General features: G+C 41.1%; 1 protein-coding gene and 1 long non-coding RNA gene across 5 annotated transcripts in view; one reads left to right on the top strand and one right to left on the bottom strand.

The window, feature by feature from the left end:
- Astn2 (astrotactin 2) overlaps positions 1-23,746 on the bottom strand; it is a 911,846-nt gene that overhangs the window by 277,612 nt on the left and 610,488 nt on the right. The window lies entirely within an intron of this gene.
- Positions 202-11,396, top strand: LOC134478528 (uncharacterized). Its single transcript, XR_010051213.1, has 4 exons — positions 202-1,681; positions 2,790-5,222; positions 8,352-8,458; positions 8,717-11,396. It is a non-coding gene; the product is annotated as an uncharacterized LOC134478528 (long non-coding RNA).

Here is a 23,746-nt window from a genome sequence, read left to right as displayed (position 1 = left end):
CAACTTCCAGGTAAAGGAAGTGCTGTCCCATAGCATGTGACACCCACCAGAGGTAAGAGACTGAGTTGCTTCATGCCTCCACTGTGAAGCAGCCTCTGATCCTACAAATCTTCCATCAAAGGTATAGCAGGGTAGAGAAGTATTCCACACACCAGTCAGTCAACCAGGATGTGCTGAATCTGTACTCAGAGAGAAGCCCTGGACTGGATGCTATAGATGCATAGATTGCATTCACCACTGTCCTCTCCATCTTCCAAGGCTGGTGGGAGAGGAGACACACACTGGCCATGCAGAATGGTCAATGGAGTGTGCTATCATGATTCTGGGTGAGCTGAGTGCTTCTGTTTGGTAGCCCCTTTCTCACAGGACCCAGGCCCTTGTTATCTATATAGAAAAGGTCACACATGAGGAGATGATGGTAGCGCTGAACACAGGGCTCCAGTTTTGCCTACAAAACTGGGTAAACCAGATAGAATCACCCCAGCCTCAATATTGTCACCTTTAAAACAGGGATCATAAAAGCCACTCATCCTGCTATATCAGAACAATGATAACTTTACTGAGAACTCTTTATGCTCAGTAGTTGCAAATACTTTACCACTGCCCAACCCTATGAAGTAGGTGCCCTTGAGATTCCCGTTTTGAGACTGAAAAGCTGAAGCACTAAGAAGTTTAATAGCTATTCAACACAGCTGGGAAAAAGAAGTAGTCTGGCCCTAAAGCTTGGACTCCTCACTCAGCTGCAGGTACTGAGAGCCACACACAGGACTGACACAAGCCGCCAAAGCCAGAAGGACAGATGTGCCTGTGGGTGCACTACCCCCCAAAAGGCTACAGCTAAGAGAAGGGATCCATGGTTCATTACAACCTGATCATTCAGCAATGCTCTGTTCTCAGAGTGACCTCACCAGTCCTCATGCCCACACCGAAAGATGGGCACAAGTGTGGGGCACATTCCCCCCACTTAAGCAAGGAGAAAATGGAGAAAAGAGTGATTTCTACAGATTTAAACTAGGAAGGCATTTGGTAAGCAGGACCAAAGGAGAAATTTAGCTTATTTAACTTTGTCACTTAGGGCCTCCATTTTCAATCTCCTCTAGAAATGTTTTTATACTGCAGAGGAGGAATGCGTGGCATTCTCTGTCCTGTCCATGCCCTCTCCACCAGTCCCTCTGCTCTCTGGCCAGGTCAGTGTGAACCTTGTAGGAAACTATGTCAGGACATTGGAAGGGAATATAGTGGTCACCTAAGGAGACAATGCCTGGCTCAGGATGAGATTTTCTCTTGGATTGAAATTTTTCTAATATTCCAGAAAGCAGAGAGGGACTTCAGGAAGCGCATGAGGAAGAAGGTGACAAAGGGAGTGGTTAGCGAGTCAGCGCTGAAGGCCTACCAGGAGGCAGGCAAGGAAGAAGTACAGAATGACAAATCAAGAACTGTCCCTCTACCCCTACTTGTTCCCTCGGTGGCTGCCTTGGTGACAGCCACAGTCCTGCACAGACTCTGCCAGCAGAGGGCGCCCTGGGCCTTCGCATCCATCAGCTCTGCAATGTGGCAAACCTTGAAGGTGGAAAAGAGCCATCCGGAAGTTCAGATGGAAGACCAGGCCACAGTCTCAGAATCCACTCACTTGGGAGAGGTGACCCAGGAGGAAGCTGATAGGAGGCTGGCTGAAACTCAGGTAGTCAAAAGCTGCCATCTGATTCTCAGAACTCCTCCGTGTGTGGGGTATGTGTGTGTTAAAAGGTATTAGGTAATTAGAAAGAATAATAAGTAGCATTTATTACAATTTATTGATTGTATGTTTTTCTCATCACCTTTGTTCATGGTTGTAGGTTGAGATATGTATACATGTGCCATTCTAGTCTCATAAAAACTATGAGACAATTACTATTATTATTTCCATTTTATAGATGAAAAAACAAATCATCAAGAAGTTAAGGAATTTTTTAAACCGAGGTCTACAGTTAGGAAGTGACAGTGCCCAAGATCACATTCTAACTTCTCTAGTGTCTAGCTCGTGCCTGACACTCAGAAAGTACATGTTTAATTAATCAAGCAAATATCTGTACACTTGATCACAGGAATAAACTGAATCCTGCAAAGATGAGGCCGGCAGATGGGTTGCTCCCCACCTCTGCAGAGTGCTTTTTGCACACAGAGTTGATTTAATGTGCATATCTTTGTATGTGTTGCATGAGTGAGTGTCATGTTTCAAATTAGCAACACAGCCACTGTTGGTTTAGGCCCAGCTCTCTCAAAATACATTTACGTTTTGGTAAAAACAGTTTAATTTCAGTTGGTATTATATCGAAATGATTCACCAAATTTTTGAAAAAGTAGATTCTGAGTTCTGGGGACTCTAGGAATAAGAGGTGTCATTCGTCCCACAAATAGTTACTAAGGGTCTGTCCTATTTTAGTGGCTAATCTGGGCACTAAGGGATACAGCAGTGGAAAATCAGAAGAGAGGCCCCATTTGTGAAAGTCAAGAAAGTCTAAATGCCATACTGAAGTCTACAAGGCCCCTCACAGTATAAGCCTGGCTATTCCTGCTCCATACTCTGGACCACTGTTCTCCATCTGCACTGACTGTCCTCAAGCTCCTTAATGAGGAATATTCCATTCTTCTTTATCTGCATGACTCCTACTCACCACTCAAACCACATAGCACTTCATCACCTTTGAGAAATCTAGGATCTTGCTCTCTTCTGCCAGGAAGGAGGGCTTCAGAGTTTCTAACCTTAGACCAACCCATGGGAGACCTGCTGATGCTCATTTCTCTCACAGGCTGTCAGCTCCACATAGGACCAAAGTATACGTGTCCAAAGTACCGCGGCGGCATCAGGACTTAATCATGCAGACTGAATAAGACTGCGAAAAATGGTGAACAGTAGGTGCTCACGGAAAATCTGTTCGAAAAATGAGGAAATGAAACCAAGAAACAAAGGCAAGGTGTAGTCAACCTATATCTTTTGCTAGAGCCCTGTCTGATGTCTTGCCATAAGGTCCCACAAGGCTTCAAGATATAAGGAATACTGAACATTTGACTGTGAAATCCCAAATCTTTCATAATAAGCTTTAAAATCATATTTTATTGCCCAAACTTCCTATGGGCATAGTCACCATGGTCCCAAGGAGACCAGAAAATAGGACCCAGTGACAACGGGGCTAGCAGGGATCAGATGGGAAAAGATATCTCTCCTAGAGTGTGTGTAGGGGGGTGCACAGGTCTGCCCTGTGCCTCCACATGTTGGAGGATTGGAAGCTGAGAAGCAGATAGGGTGAGGGCTGTCAGCAGGAAGCAAGAGGCCCTGTTCAAAACCACTTCTTCACAACACCAATGCAACCTTCCCTGGTTGGAATAAATCCTTCTTTATCACCTTTCTCTCTTGTTTGTCCATAGATTACTCTAGTGGCTATAGGATCTGATGGTAGAATATGCATAGAGTAATGGGTCAAAATTCTGGGTAAGGGAGATTGGATCTAATCTACAAGCATTAATGGTTTCCTGCATAGAACATTGGTAATGACATTAGTTAGCTTCCAGGGGTTGGGAGAAGGATTTATATAAAGTCACTTTTAATTCTCATTATTTTCTTGAATCTCCCATTAGACTTTTAATCTCTTCAAGGATCTTGGGGTGTTTGGCACAGTACTTGGCTCTCGGTATACCGGTTCATCTGTGAACCATGCATAGAGGGGAGGAGACTTCTTTATCCTCCAACACCACCTACATATCACCTCTAAAAGCTACACAGCCTACAGAGTACTTCCACTGAGAATACATACACCCAACCGAGCTTCATTATAATCAGCCAAGCTGAGGAGAATCCCAAGCAAGGGAAGCTGACCTCCTTTGCTACCCTCCCCCACCTTTTCTAGGCCCTTCCCTTCCTCTCTCTTTTAAGAATATGTGTGAGTGGTTTGGATACATTAATACACAGCAAGAAGCAAGCAAGAGCCATCACCCCTCAGTTCTGGGGAAATTAGCATTTAAATTGAGGTATTTCAAAGAGGTAAATCACCCTAGAGCCAGCCAGCTCTCTCTCTGCAGCCTTTTCTTACCTGGGAGAAGCCAAGGAGCTCTGACCTGGGCGCTGGGAAGTTTGCAGAGAGGAACTCACTCTTTCTGCCTGTCTTACTGCTCTTCCTAGGCTGCCTCCCAAAAGGGTCACATCATAATCTGAAAAATAATGAGGACATCAGCCTCATCTCTCACCTCCTGTTGAATTGAGCCTTTCAACCAAGGGAAAGAAGTGGCTTTGGCTGACCTTTAGTGTGTTCAGGAAACGAGGTTTCAGGAAACCTGTGTTCTCTTGGTTCTGTCACTGCCAGGCTGTATGATTTAGGAAACCAGCTTTCCTTTTTTGGAATCAGCAAGGGTGAGAGAAGGGCTGGTGTGAAATACCTGTCTGAACCTTGGGCTGGGAGGTGTAGAAAATTGAATTTGTTACCTGTTCTGTTGTAGGCACTGGGTGATCAATCTAATGCTAACATTGTCCCATCTGCAGTCATTCTGAAGCGCTGTCCTTCTTGGGGAGCAGTTGGAAGACCCAGGGTGTACTTCTTATTGAGGGACACTAGTTTACATTCTTGTCTCAAGCACTCAAGACTCAAGCGCTATAAGACTTTCATTATACTTTTCACCTATTCATCAATTCATTCAACAATCTTTACTATTGTGTACTAGGCACTGGAAACCCAGCAATAAAAAAGACATTATTTTTGTCCTCCAATTAGTCACTGGTTGATAGGCAACATACATATACAAATAATTCCTACATATTGTGCAAGTTTCATATTTTTGAAAATATTAAAAGGGATCATATTCCTTCCCAGACATGTGTTTGGGACATTACTCACACCAAACCCAGAGCCTCCATCCTTTTCCTAGAGGAGCAGATACCACCCAGAAAAGAAGGGTCAATATCCAGCTTTGCATGCCAAAGCTGGCTTTGTCATTTCGGATTAGTCTGTGCTGAGAGTGAAGATTCTTGGCTATGTCAAAAGCCATGCCAGGTCAACTCATTGCATTGTGTTTTATTTTACTATATAGGTGGCACAGGCCTTAAAGCCTGTTCCCACCAGACTGGAAAAGGAAATAGAAAACCTTTCTCTCTGCTTCTGGTGCTGCAAGGAAGGCATTACTAAAGACAAAGACCAAGAGGCCGAGAGTGCAGATGTGATTATCTCAGCATCCCAACTTCCAACCTTCTGAAGGTGAGCATGTTCTCTGTGCACTCTAAAGTATGCAAATCTTACCAACATATGTTTATCTAAATGAGGAGCAAAGGATTTTGAGAAAATCTCAGGGTAGGTCACCAGAGCCACAGGGCAGGTAAACAGGGCCAACTGGACTTGATTCCCTAGAATCAACTTTTTTTTTTTTTTTTTTTGGTCTTTTTCGTTTATATCGGTACCAGGGATCGAACTCACGACTGCTTGCTTGCAAGGCAGGCGCTTATGCCACTGAGCTAAATCCCCAGCCCCCTATCCCCTAGAATCAAGACATGGTCTGGGGAGGCCATGCACAGGCAGACTGGGAGAGAGGCAGACACCAGCTCTCTCCTGTGAATCTGCACATTCGCAGACTGTGGGGAAGGACGGCAAGAAGTCAACAAGAAGCCAAGACCTCCTGTAAGTGGGTGCCATGGGTGGGCTGACTGGGGGAGAGCCACATGCCAGCCTCTTGTGGCGTGTGGGCAGGGAGACAAGAAGAGCCAGTGTTCCTCCTAACACGCACCACCCGCTCTGCCATAAGCTACCAGCTCCAGAGGAACACAGGCTGTGATGATAGCTAAGGAGGTAAAATACAACTTAATGCTTGCAGTGTTTATTGTTTCACTGACTTTGCAGACCTAGAGCAGTAGTCTGATCATTTACGCAGAGGATAACAATATGCAAAGTAGCATCTATGGGGGGGGGGTCTCGTTCTGAAGGTGATAGCCATTGTTAATTTCCTATTATCTTATTTCAAAATCCTGTATCATTTTCTTTTTTCTTTTTTTTTTTTTTTTTTTTTTTTTGGTTTGGTGGGATTTTATTCTGTTTTATCTTGTTTGATTTTGCTGTATCTGATGGCATGGGCAGCTATTTCAAAGACATTAAGATATATTAAGGTAGTCATTTTGAATTTACTAGTATCTCCTTTTGAAGTCCTGTATTGCATCCCATGTTTTGTTTTTATGTATTCTATTCTATTTCTGTTTTGTTTGTTTGTACTGTATCTGAAGGTATGGGCAGCTATTTGGAAGGCAACAAGAGGCATTATGGTAATTATTGTTGATTTCCTATTATCTTGTTTTGAAATCCTATGTCACTTACACAGTTTTGTTTTTATTGGCTTTATTCTGTTTTATTTTACTTGGTTTTATTCTCTCTAAAATAAAATTTCAGAAAAATTTTTAAAAAGACATCGTCTGGGGAATTTGTAAGTCCTTTCATTCAATAAGCTAATAGGAACTCCCATGAGGAGTAATGGTAGTGAAGTAAAAAGCTTGAATTCAAGCCTGAATGTTGCACACCCACAAGGTAAAGGAGGAAACACTGCCAAGACTTCTTGGCACAGTATCCCTGCTCCTCTAGATGCAGTGGTAATGGAAGAAGCCCAGATCAGAACAAATGGAGGTCAGCATAGAAAGCCCTAATGACTTTGGACTTTGGATGCGGGTTCTAACATATTGCACCTCTTTAAAAAACTGTTTAATTTTTTCATATGATGATAGAAACCGGATCTATTGACAGCTCAAACTAAAAACCATGTAGTGAATACCTGCAAGGATCCAGAAGGCTTTGTCCCAGAGACTCTCTTACCAATATCTGCCTGCACCTTGAGGCAAAGTTGAGCGGTGCTGAGACTGTTTGGTATAAAAGAGGAAGCGCTGCTGGGCAACTATGAATAGACTGGTTATTGTAGATAAGATGTTTTATATCCTTAATCAGCAAGTGGAAGAACTTTTATGTTATTGGTGTAGTGGAAACTGGAGGAAATGGTTATGTCTGTTGTATAAAATTAAGACTATAGTGATTTGAATGTGGAGCTGTAGTGAAAAATATATGAAACCTTGATGGTGTAAACAGACAGTTTTAGGTCAGAATAATGAAACTAAATATTCATATGGGAAATTCAGGAACAAAAGAAGCACAGAAGAGGAATGCTTAATGCAGACTGGGGAAGTGTGGAAGACTTCCTGAAGGAAGTGAAATAGATTTGAAAGCATTATTTAGAACAAGAGTAGGAAAGACAGATTGGGGGGGGGGCTCAAGCAAAAAGAACGTTTCACGGAAAGGTCTAAAGGTTTTGTATTTGAGTCAAAGGGGGAGAGAGAGACAGAGAGAGAGAGACAGAGAGAGAGAGACAGAGACAGAGAGAGAGAGATTAGGATAAAATACTTGCATGGCTCAGTCAGGAAACTGAAAGATGCTAAGACATTGAGTATAAACCAGATGGGCCTAGAGAAGTGCAGGGGGGTCAGCTCTTATGTGATTCTCTGAAATAGTCTTTATTCTGAGGGCAATCAGACTCTTTGCAGGGCTTTCAGCAGGAAGGCAGTTTTATGAGCTGGAGCTTCAGAAAGATTGTCAGGCTATTGTGCAGAAGTTGGAGTGGGTTAGAATGAGGAAAACAAATTCGAAAAAAAGGAGTCTGTTTATGAAGATTTGCAACAATCCAGATAAAAAGTGATGGGATAGCTGTGTGGCAGAGTATAGAGAAGAGGCACAGATCTGAGAGACTGGAAGTAGAACCTGCTTGTCCCCAGCATCAGTTGCCTATGTTAGGTAATGGGAGTGGAAGTCATGGGATCTATCAGGCAGTTCTAAATACAAAGTTAAGCCTGTGCTCCCAAACTGACTGTACGGGCCTGTCTTCCCAATCTTCCGTCATTACTAAGCATCAGAACCCTCCAGACATGCCTTGGTTTATTGACTACCACCAGAAAACAGACCAATGTGTATGTGCCCACAATTGAAGCTCAGTCCCATTTCTGTCTGTGCCAGCATCAGTTCATCTCAGTGTAACTGCTCTTTGTTAGAACTGCAGGAAGGGATTCAGGTCTTGAGAAACTCCCCACCTCACCCCAGAATATTTTGCAAGCTCAGCCACCTCTCAGGTGGATCTCTGAGGGCTGCCAATCCTTCCAAAGTACAGTGATGTTCAGAAGCCCTATCTTCCAGGCTGCAAAATCAATCCACTGACTGCGCAGTGACCCAAAAATGTGGGGCCATTCTAACACAGCTGAGGGTCCCGGGAGTGATGCTCATCACCATTCCTATCTGATGGGAGACAAGACAGAGAAGGCAGGGAAGTGGCTCATTTAAGAACTCCCAGATTTTTTTCTTCCTTTACAGCACCTGGACTGGCTACCAAGCCTTAATCTTGATTTCCAGCCTGGACTTGTTCCATTTGCATGTTCCGAGGATCAGTGAAAGTGACCATTTAATTGGCCTAACAACCTGTGAGTATCGATGCCTTCAGAACAGAGACTGTGCTGATTCTTCTATGCAACCTCTTCTTAATCATCTTGAGATTTCCCAGACAAAACTCATGGTGTCATCTCTTCTAGGAAACTGTCCCTGAGCCCTTTCTTTGGAAGTAATGTCCTTTGGCTTTCATAGCCCTTGATTCTGGCTCTGGCTTCAAGATCTGCACATTCTGCCATGTGTGATCCTGCATGTCTGTCACTCATCTCCAACTGTGTGCTTCTCTTTTGCAGGGGTGTACTGGCTGCTTCCCCTCCAAGCCCTCTTCCCTACAGTCTGAGTCCAGAGTCTAGTGCAGACACATTGCCTAGCAGTCATCTGCTCTGGATGAGGACACCCTCCACTCTCATCAGGACTCAGCATTCATACTTGTCCTCTCCAGTTCATTTAGCATCATGCAGCCAAATGATTTCCTAAGCGGATGGTCCTAACTCCATGTATTTGTAATTGCTGCCTAACAAGAAACTATAAACTTAGTGAATTAAAACAACATAAACATACGATCTTAAAGTGCTGTGGGCCAGAAGCCTAGCATGGACATTTGGGCTAAACCCAAGGTGTCTTCAAGGCTGCATTCTTTCTAGAAGCTTTAGAGGAGAATCAGTTTCCTTGCAATCTCTAGCTCCCTGAAGCCACCCACATTCCTTGGCTCACTGCTCTCTTCTATCATCAAAGGTAGCCAAGGCAAATCAACTCTTCCTCAAATCACACTCTCTGACTCATTCTCTGCCTCCCTCTTCCACTTAAAGATCCTTGTAATTATATTGCACCCATGTGGTACTCCAGGAAAATTTATTTATCTCAAAACCAGCCGAGTAGCAACCTCATTCACCCGCAGTCTTACCTCGCTGTTTACTATGTATGGTATTCAGTTTCTGGGGATTAAGACATGAACATAATCTTCTGCCTATCATACGCAAATAAGTTTTATTTGCCTCTCCTAGGAGGACAGCACCACTGCCTTTCCTTTCATTTGAAGATTAGATGCCACCTCTCCATGTTTCCACAGTACCTAGTCTGCCATTTATACCAGACCCTTATTTGTGGTCATGCCATCTCTCTCTCTCTGAACCATGAGTGCTTGTGGGCAAATACAGTGCCTGTCTTCTTCAAAGCTGTGCATTTAGCCCACCCACGTGACAGGCACTCGATAAATGTTTACTCAAAAATGATCAATGGAATAGATTAGAAGATACAACCACAACCACAAACACACTCAACAACCTTATTTTTTATAAAGGGGCCAAACATGTTCCCTGGAAAAACGACAGTCTCTTTAATAAATGGTGTTGGAAAAACTGGCTCTCCATATGCAGAAAACTAAAACTAGATCCATGTATATCATCATATATTAAATTAAAATCTAAATGGATCAAAGATCTGAATATTAAAACAGAAACACTAACTCTATTGAAAGACAAATTGGGTAAAAACCTTGAAGACATAGGGGTAGGTAGAGAATTTATGAACAGGAATCAAACCGCATGGGAAATAATACCCAGAATCAATAACTGGGATCACCTCTTATTAAAAAGTTTCTGCACGTTAAAAGAAATCTCCAGCATAGTGAAAAGAAAACCCACAAACTGGGAAAAAATCTTAGTGAACTGTCCCTCAGACAAAGGATTTCTGTCTAAAACATATAAAGAATTTTAAAAAAATCAGACCCCCAAAATTCAAACATCCAATCCAAAAATGGGCATCTGAGATGAATACACACTTCTCAGATGAAGAAATACAAATGGCAAATAAATACATGAAAAAATGTTCATCATCATGACTCCTTAGAGAAATGCAAATTAAAACCACACTGAGATTTCATTTCACTCCTGAAAGAATGGCCGAGATCAAGAAAACCACCAACAACAAATGCTAGAGAGGCTGTGGGGAAAAAAGAACTGTCCTGCACTGTTGGTGGGAGTGTAGCCTAGTGCAACCACTGTGGAGGTCAGTCTGGAGATTTCTCAAAAAGCCTGGATTGGAAGTCCCATTTGTTCCAGATATTCCACTTCTAGGCATATTCCCAGAAGAACTGAAAATGTCATACCACAGTGATATATGTGCACCCATATTTATAGCAGCACAATTTGTAATAGCCAGACTTTGAAAACAACCTAAGTGTCCATCCACTGAGGAATGGATAAAAAAGTTGTGGTATTTTTATACAATGGAGTACTACTCAGCTATAAAGAATGATCACATTGAGATATTTATAAATAAATGGGCGCAGCTTGAGACCATTACTCATAAGCAAAATAAGTCAAACTCACATGTATAAATACCGAATAGTTTACCTAGTGTAAGAAATGGTAAAGATACATAAAAGTATGTGGTAAACATGATTCCCCATTATATTGCTTTGAAGCCTTATAATGTTTCATTCATTAACTGGAATGGTTTTATTCTGGGCTGTTTGATTTTATTGTCTGTGATGGTATGAACAGTTATTTTGAAGAAAACAAGACAATATAATAGCTAGTACTGATTTAATATCATCTTGTTTTGAAGTCCCATGATGCTTTTGTTCTTCTGTCTCCATCAGTTTATCATGTTGTATCTTATTGGATTTTATTATATGTGATAGTGTAAACCAAATTTTTTATAGACAAAGAGATATTATAGAAACCATTGTTCATTTTCTGTTATTCTGGTTCTAAATACCCTGTAATACTTTCATTCTCTTGAATGGTTTTATACTGTCATGTCGTGTTTGATGCTATAATATATGAAGTTATACTCAAATATTTCAAGGAAAGAGACACTATGGTAGCTACTATTATGTCGGGTTATCTTGTGGTGAAACACTATGTTGCTTAAATTGTTCTGTTCTGACCTGTGTTATTATGTTGCTATGTCCTCTTTTATCTTAATCTCCTTTCTTTTCATTTTTTTAATAAAAAATGAATGAATGTTCATGTGATGTGTAAGCTTGATTGCATCAAATTGGCTGGCTTGGGAACTGCCCTGGAGATTGGTGGAGCGCACTTCTTTGTGTGTTCTGGGTGGGGCAGGGGGTGCTGGCTTTGATTCCTTTCCATTTCCTCTCTGGCACTGTTTTTCTGCTTTGCTTCCTGGCTACCATGAAATAGGTAGCTTTGCTCCATCATGCCCTTCTGCTATATTTCTTCTGCCTTAGAGCTAGCTGTCATGCACTGAGTCTCCTTAAGATATGTGTGAAAGTAAACCTTTTCTCCCTTACATTGTGGGTTTCAGGTAATGTGTCTAGTAATATGGAAGCTGACTAATATAGCCTCCTAGTTGAAGGAAAATGTAGGGAAATAATACATTAGGTGGTGTAACACGGATTCCCAGTGCTGAGTCCAGGTCATTGCCTTATTCTTTTCTGCTCCTTTCCCATCTTCTTCTCTTTCCTAGCTATTTAGCACATGGAATTAAAATAACTAGCATTATTTTAAAAGGTAGTATGTACTGTTAGAGTGTGCTAGACTTTGTTCTAAGGGCTTTGCACATATTATCTCACTTCACACTCACAACAACCTTCAGTGTTAAGTACTTCATTCTAATTTAATTAATTTACTTAGTTGGGTACTGGGAATTGATCTAATTTTATTTTTAAGTGAAGGGATAAATACATAAAAATGTTAAATACATAAGGTTTAAAGGCTGGGTTTGGAAAAAAAAATCCTAACTCCATGTTCTTAAAACCTATGAAGGTGAAAGTTTAATTTTTCCCATAAATGAAATGCTGAAAAGTGAAAGTTGACTTCTTGAAAATACCAATGCAGGCTGAGTGTCCCAGGTGGACTCACACACTGATAATAGTGACTAACTGTCCTATACTGAGTGTACTCCATGTGTTAGGTGATCAGAAAGCTTTGTTTCCAACCTTCTCAACTATCTTGCCAGGTAGGTATTATTATTTCCATTTCAAATGTGAGGAAACTGGAGCTAGAAGAGATGAAATAACCCAGGAGTCATCTGCTACTCAAGGCTGTTAGTGGCACTCCTCGCTCTGTCATTCTGACCATGACCATGTCTGCCTTTCTGTCTCTTTCCTGCCCCTGGCTCTGCCCCTTCACTCATACACAGTGTGCTGCATGAACACACACACACACACACACACACACACACGCACACACACACAGATGCAGACAGAGACGGAGACAGAGACAGAGTGAAAGAGTTATGCCTCGGTTATACATTGTATGTAACATCTTTCTCTAAATGAATTGCAAAACTGCTTCTGCCAATGGCACCAAACTTACTTAAGCATCCCAGGCATGGCTGCTACTAACTCCTGCCCTGGTAATTGCGATCCCTGAAATTGAAAGAAATTGCAGGCTACAGAAACATTATCTTCTCCTCAGCCACATTGCCTTCTATCTCCTTGCCTGTGTGTCAGCACTGGGATTCCTCGTGCTGTCATAACATCACGTACAAGCTGAGTTGTTGTTATCATAGCCTCTGGAATGTCTTTCCAGACTTTTTCCCTTTTCATCTTAGGAGAACAAATCAAAGGCCCAGATACTTGGATACAAAATTTTAGAGCTGGGGATGGGGAGAATTCAACATTTCTTGGTCCAACCTCTTCATTTTTCTGACAAAGCATTATGCTTATCTCTGTTTTTCACATGTTGTGAGATACACAGAGGAAAATTAGGCTTGCTTCAGATCACAGAGCCCAGATGTGGTCAAAGAGATCTGACACTAACACCTGTCTCCTTACACAGATGTGCAGGGCGTGAGAAATGAATTCCCTGGTCCAAGGGGACAGCTGAGCCTTCTGAAGGAGGAGCCTTGAGCAGCATTTTCTCTTCCCAGGTGACCAACTTTTGTGGGACCTAACTATTTATTTTATTACAGTCAAGGACAGAAGCCAGTATCTGTGTGCATTTAAGGATGTTTCAAGTCTGATCAGGATTGTCATATTCTGGTATTCCGGCATTTTCTGTTCTTAGTAACGCTCTAATCCACAGCACCGTTGCACTGCATACTGTTAAAGGCAGGGACTGTACTCCACCAAGATGCCATGAGACAAGGCACAGTAGGTACATGAAGGCGCTGGCTCCCCAGTGAGTCCAAGGGCTGGGGACTGAATTTCAAGGTGAACAATCATCATTCTTCACATACCCGGGTCAAGGGACAGGACACCTGAGCTCTGCCCATCTCAGGGGGCTTTAAAGCACTGAAGTCATTTCTTTGACTAACACAAGTGTCCCTAAATGGTTCCAACACAGGGCACAGTGGAAGTTCCAACCTGGAATTTCCCTTTTCATTGGAAATTTTTATCTTCACTCACTTTTTTTCAATCATTATTTGTAGGCAGACACACTGGGTTTGCACCCTGGTTTCACCTGTGATTTTCTGAATGACTTTAGTTGGACAAAAGATTGAACCTTTTCTGAGATCCTATTTCCTCATCAGAAAAATGAGAATAATAATCATTTTTCTTCACATACTTGCTGTGAAGATGATAAAGTCCATATAACGAACTGCTTAGCACAAGGTGTGAGAAAAGTGGGCTCTCAATAATATGGTAGCTATTACTGCTTTAGAATGTACCACCCTAGCAAATTTCAGCTTAAAAAACTCAGAAAGCCTGTCATATCTAGGCACAAGAAGAATACAAATTTTAGAACTGGAATGGTCCTCAAACTATTTTCTTTAATCCCTACCCAGATAGCATACGTAATTTGTCCAAGTCACATGATAAAACTAAAAAGAGAACATAGAACATACAGCTACTAATTTGGGGTTCTTTCCTTTATATCGTGAGACCCTTTTTCTATGTTTTTTTAAAAATTTTTTTCCTAACTACATATTTTACTCACAATCTCTGGTAAGAGTTATTAAATCTAAAGAAATGCCCTTGTACCATAAACTGAATATCCTTCTCTCTATCACACCCTGCCCTGAATTGATATTTTCTAAATTGAGAGGCAGAGAAAAACTGTACCCTTTCTCTCCTTATCTGGTACCTACAAAAGTATTGGGCACACAGAAAATGCTCTAAAAATGTTTGTGAAATTGAACCTCTAGTAGATTGGACTGAAAATTAAAGGAAAGAGATTTTTCAAAACTCCTAACATAAAGCAACTGATAAGAAAAAACTTCAAAGTCACATTTTAAGTATCCACATAAAATCAATTTGTCTTCAACTCCATCCCTGGTGATCTAAAGAGAGAATATGCATATATATTTTTTAATGTTCACAATTAAAATCAAACTATGAACCAGACATTGGAGTCAGAACATGTGGCCTAACGACAGATGGTTCTGATGTGAAATTGTGGCTGGGGCCATATTTCTGAAACTTTCTTTTTTTCTCTTTTGCCTTTCCCATTATCCCCAGGGCACCTTGGAAGTCTTTCCATATAGCCACCTCTAATGAGCTTTGCAAAATGAGAAACCTGCTGTAGTACAAGGAAATCTAATAGCAATGGCTTTCTTCCCTCTCTCTTTTCTCTTTCTCTCTCTCTTTTTATTAGTCATTAGCAGTGGAGAAAGAAAACACCCAAAGGCAACACAAAGGCATCAATACTTTCACATGCTTCCTGCGTTGCTGTGCTAATGAGGAGCCCTGGCCATGCTTCTCTCATATTCCTTCTTGCTTGTTTCCAACAGACATCAGTTGCAGCCAAATCCAGAACCCAGCTAGGGCAGGCAGTAGGCAGTTCGCTTCAGAACCAAGAGGAAGTGTGCGTGATTCACTTAAGAGATGTCAAGACTTAAAAAGAGGCTTAGGAAAATAAAAAATATAATTAATGAGCACAATTTTGGGTCTTGTCAAATTTGACATCAAAACATAATTGATTTCAGTTTCAAAAACACTGTATCTAGTTTCCCATTTTGCTAGCTATAAGTGATCCAGTCACATTCAATTCTCATGATCATGTTGAGCCTCAAGTTTGCCTGTAGTAACCCTCACACTTCCTGAAAGGGTTTTAACTGTGTCTCCTCTAAGTGTGTAAACATAATCAAGTTTTTATTTTTTTAATTGCAGGACCCTCAGTCACCTTATTGTAAAATATCATAAAAATACCTACATCTATAGGCTCAACCAGTATGATTAAACGGGACGAGGAATATAAGCATTCTGCATATATTTGAGTGACTGGTGGTGTATATTATAGTTATTTGTTTCCTCATAAGAAGGACCAGGCTAATGGTTTGGCTCTGTCTCTAACAACTTCAGATAAGCTCCTATAGTTTAATAAACTTCAGTTTTCTCATTTGCAATAGGAACAAAATAACACTACTAGTTTTGCTGAAGTGTTATGGAATAGCAAAATTATAATTCCAGCGTAGCACCTGGGTGACACATCTATATACTACATCAATGTTAAATATTTATTATTATGACTTTACTAAGTTCATATCTTTTTACTGTGCAGTAAAAAAAAATACTAGAGAGACAACAATAACAAAACTGTCTTGGAACTAATACATGATTATGGCAAAATAAACAAGTTTGTGTACAAAAGCCAACCACTTTCCTATGTCAGCAATAAATAGTTGAAGATTAAAAATGCTGTACTATTCATAGTAGCTCAAAAATATAAAATACTTGGGTATAAATCCAACAACATTCTATATGAAGAAAACTAAAACTCTGAAGAATCAAATCAATTTATCAATAAGAGGAAAGATACTCCACATTCAAATTTGATATTACAATGTCAGTTCTTTGCAACTGAACCTAGAGGTTCAATGTAATTATTTTGTAGATGCAACAAATTCAGTATGAAGTTTAAATGAGGCAAAAGACCCAAAATATCCAACATAATACTGAAAAAGAAAACAAACTCAGAGGAAAAATACTATCTGACTTTAAGACTTATTATAAAGCTAGGGTAATCATAACAGTGTGACTATGGAGAGGAAACAAACAGATCAATGGAACAGAATAAAAAGCCCAAATAGACCCACGTACATCTGGCTGATCTCTTGACAAAAGATCAAAGGCAATTAAGTAGAGAAAAGACAGTTTCAATAAATGATGGTAGAACAACAGGATACGAATGTGCAAAAAAGAAAACAAAGCAATGATGCTAAGTACAGACCCTACACTTTCACAAAATTTAATTCAAATTTATGATTGGTATAAGCATTCAAAACAAAATTGTCGAATTCTCATAAGATAATACCAGAGAAAATCTTAGTAGCCTGCAGTTTGGTGATGTGTTTTTAGATAGCATTATCCATAAAAGTAAAACAAAATTGGTAATGTAAATACTTAGTATTTCTACTCTGAGAAAGACACCATTAGGAGAAGACATGCCACAGATTGGTAATATTTGCAAAACATATCTGGTAAAAGACCCCTATCCAAAATAGGCAATGAAAACTTAAAATTCAACAAAAGACAAATTACTCAATTTAAATGAACAGAGGAACCAAACAGACCTTTCATCGAAGAAAATTTACAAATGGAAAATACGAATGTATGCACAGATCCATGTCATTTGGAACTGCAAATTAAACAACATTGAAACATCACTACCGTACATGACTATCAGAGTTGTTGAAATTCAAAACACTAATACCAAATGCTGACAGAAATGTGGAGAAAGAAGAAGAGTACTTTCCTGGTGATAATGGGATATGTATGGGCACGCTGGAAGATAGACCGGCAGTGTCTTACAAAGCTAAACTGTCTTACTCACTTCAACCATTTTGCTCCTTAGTGTTTATCTAAGCGAGTGGAACATACACCGACAGAAGAACCTGCACAAGAATGTATACGGGACATTATTCAGACTTACCACACCTTGGAAGCAATCAACAGGTCCTCACCAGAGAAACAAATAATGCTACATCCATACAGTGGTATATTTTTATTCATCAATAAGAAGTATGTTCTCTAGCCACAAAAAAAACTTAAAGTAACTTAAAAATATATACTCACTAAGTGAAAAGAGCCTGTCTGAAAGGCCTCCATACTATGTGATTGTTGTGGTTTGGACCAAGAATGTCTCCCCAAAACTTCATATGTGTATAGTAGTGGCTTTTGGGAGGTGATTGAATCACAGGGCAATATAGCTGCTTTGCTGTTGGGAGATGGGATATGGTTGGGCGAGCAGGATTACTGGGGTGTGATCTGAAGGTGTACACTTGCCTTTCTCTCCTGCTGCTTCCCGACCTTCATGACTTGAGCAGCTTTCCACTGCCAGACCATTTACCATGCTTCCTGCCTTGGAGCTGGGCAGTTATGAACTAAAACATGAATGAAAACATACTTCTCCTTTAAGTTGTGGGTGCTGGGTATTGTGTCCCAGGATCAATAGAGTGACTAAGACAATGACTACATGAAACTCTGGAAGAGGCAAAGCTATAGAGACAGTGAGAAGATCAGTAATTTCCAGGGGTTCTTGGAGAGCAACAGAGAAAAGATAAGGAGAGCCCAAGAATTTTAGAGCAGTAAATGTGTTCTCTATGATAATTTAATGGTAGGCATAAGACTTTATGTACTTTTAAAAACCCATAGAAACCTGCAACACAAAGTCAAACTGTACATTTCAGTTAATACTGTAAAAATACTGGGTCATTTATTGTAACAAAGATGCCACACTAATGCAAGACGTTAATAATAGGAAAAACTGGGTATATTAGAACTCTTTGTGCTCAGATATTCTGTAACACATAAAACTGCTTTAAAAGTAAAATCTATATATATCGAGAATAAGATGCATACTATGACCCTCTAGTTAATCTGACTCCTCACATACTTATTTTTATAAACAATGTTTTATTAGAACACAGCCACACCTATTTACCTTTGAAAAATTCCAAAATTTCTGTTTTGGAATTTCAATGGCAGAGTCTAGTATAGATAGATAGAACTAGTATAGATAGATAGAACTGACATAGCCCACAAAGCTGAAAATTTTTGCTATCTGGTCCTTTAAAGAAAAGTTTGACTCCTGCTGTAGAATATAGACTTTAAAGCTGAGAAGTGTGTTTGGAAGCTGTTTAGCTCAATTACCTAATAAAGGTTTGAATCCTTGCAACCCCATCATCCTGGGAAGCGTTTTCCAGCTACTATGAACTTTGGCACATTCATCTTCACATCTGAAATCAATCTCTCTTCCTTGCTTGAGGCCGCCAAGCCCATACTTTGTGATCCAGAAATAACAGGTCAAAGTGCAACTTAGGCTTGTACCCAAATCTCAGCCTTCATTCTAAAATGGTTTTCTTGGCCCAACTCCACTTCTGAACTTTCTGGTTCTGACCTTACTCCTAATTCTTCTGCCTCCAGGTCCTGCTTCTGCCTTTTAATTTACATGTGTGATCTGAGCACCCAGTTCTTATCCTTTTCCCTTTGACTTCATTTACATTGGAAAGTCCTGTGAATAGGCCAAATCATGACCATCAAAGATATTCAGGCACTAATTTCAGGAATCTGTGAATATCAGCATATGTTCTGGGTTAAATTGTGTCCACCACCAAACAACCAAACCAAAAAAAAAAAAAAAAAAAAATCACTGTTCATATCTTCATAGTAATCTTCCCCCGAGAACCTTAGAATGTAACTATATCTAGAGATAGGGTTTTAAAGAGGTAATTAAATTAAAATATGAACATAGCATCATAATCAATCTGACTGGTGTCCTTGTGAGAAAAGAACATTGGAAAGCATACACACCAGGAACCAGCGAGAAATGGGCCACCTGAGAGCCAAAGAACCAAAGAGGATAATGCAGAAGAATGTGAACCTGCTGACCCCTTGATCTTGGACATCTCATCTTCAGAACTGTGAAAAATAAATTTCTTTTGTTTAGCCCACTCAGTCTGTGGCATCTTATATGGCAGCCCTAGCTAATTACTAACATGTCCTGTATGGAAAAAGGCTTTGCAGTGGAACAGTTCCTTAGTCTAATCTCTCCACATACATCAAATTAAGGTTTGTGAAGAGGGAGATTATCCTAAATTAGTTGGGCAGACCCTCAATGCCATCACATTTTATGTCTGTGTAATAGGAAGACAGACAGACATTGAAGTACAGAAAGCAGGTGGAGGTGAGAGGAGAGATTGGAGTGATGGGGCCACAAACTGAGGAATGGTGTCCCACTGGAAGAGACCAGCAGGGAATCTTCCCTGGGGTCCTGAGAAGAAAGGTATGCTATCAACTTGATGTCAGCCAATTAAGTCTCAGTTGGGTTTTAGCCCACAGAACTATGAGAAAACAAATGAGTGTTGTTTGAACCTCCAAGCTTGTGGTAATTTGTTACAGCGATGATACAAAACTAATATATCCACCTTCTCAGATGAGAACCATTTTGGCTTAGTTGGGCCAGCTCCTTCTTAGCCACCAGCATTCAGGCAGGAGTCTGATGGCCACTTTACTACTGTACTGTCCACACAAGAACAGTGTGCTAATGTGGTTGCATTCCTAGGAATTCTGTGCAACACAAGCTTGGGTATCAGCCATGATTAAGTTTGAACCCCTACTCCAAAAGGGTCTGTCTTTGTGATACTGAGCATGTTATTTAGCCCATTGAAACCTCAATTTTCTAACAAATGAGTACTAAATGATAAATATCTAGCACTGTTGTGATGATCTTTAAGTGAGTAAAATGAAGACCACATTTTCTGGGGGTAGCACAGATTATTAAGAAGTAGAAATGATTGCTATCTGTAGTTATTTTTGGATGTACAGATCTTCTGAATCTGACTCCCATTTTCCAAATTCACTGAGGGAGTTTGGCACTTCACTGATTTGGTAAATATGTGCCATCTACTTCCCGTGCATTCCATTCATTTCAGTTCTACATTTTGGACTTAAGAAAGATTGAGTGGCACATCTTCAGAGAAGCTACTTTCCCAAGGTTGCACAGTTAAGTGGCCACTCTGATTAAAGTCCGGGTTTCCAGCACACTGTTCATAATACCACATGTGTCTCACCTGCTCAGCTTGTCTCTCCAAGTCACCCTTTTAACCATGAGAGCTGCCACCACATCTCCTCCTGCTAAAGTGGGTGAAGATGTTTCCCTGAAGTCACCACCCTCTCCTCTCCTTTGGGATCTCCTTTTTTGGGACAGTGCCTAGAGAAGAGACAGATGGGTATACCCCAAGCAGATGGTGGAAGGCCCAAGACACTGTGCCCTTGTACTGGAGAATGTGGCAATACACCCAATATCCCTCCATCAGGAACCAGCGCTTACACAGACCGCCTTCCCGCTCTGTCAGCAATCCAGACAATATGGTTAATTAGCTACAATTTGCAACCACATCTGTGATCCTATTTCTCTTTTTGGCATGCCTGAAGTTAATTACTGGAACCATGGGAAGCTGCTGGACCTCTGGGATCATGGTAGGTGTGGGCGCTCACAAAACATGCCCATGGTTAAGGGGTCGGGGTCATGGAGAAGTAGAGGATGGAGAGGGCCATCTGACCAGATGAAGACGGGGCCTTTCTGGTATTAGCATCAGTGCTTATGGGACACAAGGACCCTCATCTGTGTATGCTGGCAAGCATCCTTAACAAAGAGCACCACATCACTGGATGGCAGAATGGGGAGTTCATTCTCTGATCACCACTGCTCTGCTATTCTGCCGTGGATTATTCTACAGAGTATCTATTTTCCTAGCACATGCCATTGTGCTATCCTGTCCCGGTACATTGGACCTGTGACATGGAAGGTATTGGTCGGAAGACTAACACATGTTGCTGAGCATCTGTGGAATGAAGACTGTAAGATTTATATCCCACTATTTTATTAACTATTAAATGAATTAAAGTCCATCCAGCACCCATCCTGGCCACTGTCATGATGATTGGTACTCAACACTAATTTGTTGAATGAAGAAATGAACAAATATGTCAATGAAGATATAGCACAAATACGTGTGTCAGGGCCAGGGATATAGCTCAGTGGCACAGTATCTGCCTGTCAAGTGCAAAGTCCTGAGTTCAATTCCCAACGCCCCTTCTCCAAAAAATATGAGTATCAGTACTGTAAGAAGCCAGAGGTAAAAACTGAGATCAGTCCATCTACTTTTCCTCAGTTTCTTGACCTGTAGATGAGCACAATATAATCCTCCTGACTTATTAGGTTTCTTGAGGATGAAAGTTAAATAGAACTTTTAGAAGAAAGTTGAATGCAGTCAATAGTGCTGCTGATGCTGTTCATAGGAATAAAATGGGAGAACTTACTTCTGGTAAGAGAGGGAGCCTAGCCCATAGAGCAACAGTCGGTAGTATTTCCTGCATTACAATTCAGGGCTCCTCCCTCAGTCCACATTGCCACTTTCTGAGCACTAAGGACCTTGTGCCATGCACAAAGAGTCCCAGTGTTCAGAAGACAGAGGCGCCAGCTCCCAGGAGTCAGTGTTATGATGCAAAAACAGGAAGTCCCCACTTGTGGAACACCCTGTCCAAGAAACAAAAGTCTAGGCACGCATTGGCTGATGTTGCCAAAAGTCTTGTCCAGTATGAGGCTCCTGGGGCTCCTGCATATAGTTTTGCAGATTGTACCAAAGCTGAGAGAGAAGACAGAGGCTAAAGCTTGGCATTTTTGCTGTGAGCCAAGCCCTGAGCCCATGCAAGAATATCTGTGTTTTTTCTCTCCCAATCACATGTAGGTACTATACTGTATTGTCAGCTCTGGTCTTTGAGAACCTCTAGGGCCAGCAGGTAGCCCAAGGGCAGGAGAACATGAAGCCCCAGGACTGTTTGACAACTGTTTCATGGAACAAATCAGAATCTGTCTTACTCATGTCTGTATCCCTAGTGCCAGACCCACTATATGCCCGCGTGGACACCCAGGCAAATACATGCCGAATAAATTATTTTATTCTTAATATCTGCCATAACCCCTACCCTGTGGTGTGGGCTCAGTGTGTGCTATATAAATATTGGAGAAGAAACTACAAATGAACAATAATTTGCTAGATCTACCGCCCTATGTAGTAAGACTTATTGGGGAGTAAGTCTGTGACAGGTGTAGCATTTAGAGCTGAAAAGTGTTATACCCTTAAATCTCAGGATACGCATCAAGAATCGTTTGCAATTTACAGATAAGGGCAGGCTCCAGGGCTGCAGAGGGCTGAAGGACTTGTCTGTGTTCAAGCAGCCCTGAAGGAGGAATATTATTAGCACTTCCATCTTGTTGTTCCTGGTGCGTTTTGTATCCACCGTGCTCTTCTCTACTGGGCCCACTCCATCATTAAGCCACCTAGCAAACTCTCAGGAGACCCACAATTCCCTCTGTCTCCTATGCTATCTCCTTCACTCATATAGTATGCGTTCATCCATTCCCTGCAGGTGTCTACTTACCTGTCACCTCTTTCCAGAAGGCTGCCTTGCTTACCTTATATAAAGCAAAATTTCACAATTCTTTAGCTTGCTTTATTTTTCTTCACATAACTCACTATAGAAATACCTCTTGATTTCCTCTTGGCCTTTCCCATGTTTCTCTATCTCTTCCCAGAAGTTAAGCTCCATGAGTGCAAATTTCTTACCTGCCTTGTTTAATTGCCATTTTACTACCACCCAGAATGACACCTGGCCCACAGAATTACTCAACATATATTTACAAAATGCATGAGAAGATGCTTGAATATCCTTGGGTTAGGAATTAAATGTCTGCTTGATGTCTAATCTCTTTCTTTCGAGACAGTCAGAAAAGCTACAGATCTGGGTGGGTCATCAGGATAGGTTTAAGGACTCACCAAACAGAAGGAATTATTATTGCTAAACATCACTACACACACCTCATGGGCACAGATCTTTCACCATGTTCAGGCATAAAAGCTCAGGATATAGCCAGAGGCCTTCCCCTCTGCCAGGGCTGAGAAGCACAGCCTAATCTCAAAACCTGTTTTTGCCAGTCCAGAAAAACAGCCTCCACTAAGACAGATCAGCTGCGGTGGTGTGAAGACTGTTTCTGATCAAGGAAGGAAGAGGGGAAGCTTTTAAGGCACTAACAACTGATGGCCACATAATATTATGTGAGTCACTTCCACAAAACCTAAGTAATGACAGTGCAATCATACAGGAAACTTGCTAGAATCGAACAAGCTAATAATTTTGCAGGCACTTGGGGAAATATGATACTTAACTCTCAGATAAGGCCCTAACCTTTGGGAGTAAAAGCCAGGTCGAGACGTTCATAACTTGTTTAGGTAGAAGCCTCGGGAGGATTTTGAGAGAGAAAGAAGTACACTAAGCAAGAGTGTGATGAGACAGGCTTGGCCTTCACTTCCTTTCTTTCCCTTCCATGTTATGCCTGAGGTGGGGGAGGGAAGAGAGATAGTCTGCAAGGGAGGGAATCCCACTTCCAAGACATGCACACAGCGTG

The sequence above is a fragment of the Cavia porcellus genome, unplaced genomic scaffold (genome assembly GCF_034190915.1).
Source record: "Cavia porcellus strain 051 isolate PalLab524CR breed Dunkin Hartley unplaced genomic scaffold, mCavPor4.1 scaffold_1, whole genome shotgun sequence".
In the NCBI taxonomy this organism is placed as follows: Eukaryota; Metazoa; Chordata; class Mammalia; order Rodentia; family Caviidae; genus Cavia; species Cavia porcellus.
Note: the sequence above shows the minus strand (reverse complement) of the source record. Positions and strands in the feature narration are given on the sequence as shown.